General features: G+C 37.6%; 1 non-coding gene across 1 annotated transcript; it reads right to left on the bottom strand.

Annotated features, from left to right (window-relative positions):
• Positions 1-761: 761 nt before the first annotated feature.
• Positions 762-827, bottom strand: LOC144825810 (small nucleolar RNA SNORD58). The gene has a single exon (XR_013609587.1). It is a non-coding gene; the product is annotated as a small nucleolar RNA SNORD58 (small nucleolar RNA).
• Positions 828-1,656: the final 829 nt, after the last annotated feature.

Genomic DNA, 1,656 nt, shown 5'->3' with positions numbered 1-1,656 from the left:
TTGACTTAATGAATCATATGCAAGAATTTAACACTTCTACATATGGATATATATTTTGCCTTGGTGGCAGACAATGCAATCCTCTTTCACAGATTCATAATGTGATATTATAAACTGGCAGCCAACAGGTTTGTGCTGCAGAGGGTTGGGGCTACTTTGAATAGAATCAAATGGTCCAGTAAAGAAATAAAACATGAAAACGTGTTTTCTGACTACAAAAAATAAGTCCCAAGCATCAGGCAATTGGAATCCCACAGCCCCTGATGCTTAATATATGGTGAAGGCGCCAGGTGAAACATGTAGATTTGGGGACTAAAAGTCACGTATCTTGAAATAGACCCTCAGGTTGGAACCCCTTGCGTGCTGCAAAGGAAACAGAAAACCCACAAATATTAATCCTATGTAGGGAACGTTAAGATTCGTCTCTTCACAAAGCACGTAATGGTACTCATTTTATTGATCTTAGAATGGAGAAAAAAAACACAAAGCCTCAGTAGACCAGCTGAAATACAACCGGACACATTCAGGTCACCCAAGCACCTACAGTGTATACAACTGTTCAATCATCATCTACGGATGACAATACCAAATACGAGACATACAAGCGAATCTGACCTACATTTAGTCGGTTTCTCTGGGTCGAGCGAGTAGCTCAACATTTTCAGAGAGTAACTGGAGGAGTAAAATAAAAAATAAATGTAAAAATGCGAAGCAAGCAGGTTGGTATACTTTTATGTAGACTAATAAAACCAATACTTTTTGCTGCTCAGCATTCAAATACATTTCATAATCAATTCAAAGGTGTCCTAAGATCATCATCATCGCATGAACATGCCAGCCCGTTTTCGCATCATTGTAAAGTGCTCTGTTTTTTTTAATAACGGGAGATGTACAAAAAGAGTTACATAGAATAAGCAACCAAAACAATCAGTGCAATGGCGATAACAAAGCCACAATGCATTACAAAAAAAGGTAGAAAAGTTTTCCAATATAAAAATTGAATTTTTTCATCTTTAATTTGGTCTTACTCCATTTAAATAGTGTGATCAAGATCACATATTTGGTTAAGTAGTCAGTGCTCACTCTCACCTCCGACAGCACAAACACCTTATTTGTTATAGCGGGACAATTGCAATAAATACATGGAAAACAAAACCCGTGTTACAGGTGATTAACTAACTCGTCGGTTTGGCATTCTTCCCTGCTAAATTGATATATATATATATATATATATATATATATATATATATATATATATATATATATTACCTACTGGCGGTCTCCAGTAGGTAGTTATAGTTAGGACCTATTATGCATAGTAAATCCGCAACATTCTATTGCCAAGAACTTTGGCACCGATTGATGAATCTTCTTGACATTTTCAAAACTTATGGCCGGCTCAGTTCTGCTCCTTCCCTGAAAGTTTGGGGGTGATTGGTCAAGCGGGGGCCGAGAAAAAATGGGGGAACCAAAACATGTTTTCCCTATTCAATTTCCCATAGGACGGTTAGCCACAGCTACAGCCCGAACAACTGAACGGAATTACACCAAATTTGGCAAAGAGGTAGTCCTCAGTTCAGACTCGTGCCTTATTTGGTGTAAATCCGTTCAGTACTTCCTGAGAAAATGACAGTTAAAGTCACATATATATCTATG

The sequence above is a fragment of the Lissotriton helveticus genome, chromosome 3_1, assembly GCF_964261635.1.
Source record: "Lissotriton helveticus chromosome 3_1, aLisHel1.1, whole genome shotgun sequence".
NCBI classification, from domain to species: domain Eukaryota; kingdom Metazoa; phylum Chordata; class Amphibia; order Caudata; family Salamandridae; genus Lissotriton; species Lissotriton helveticus.
The sequence above is the reverse complement of the archived record's forward strand: the minus strand, read 5'-3'. Positions and strand labels throughout refer to the sequence as shown.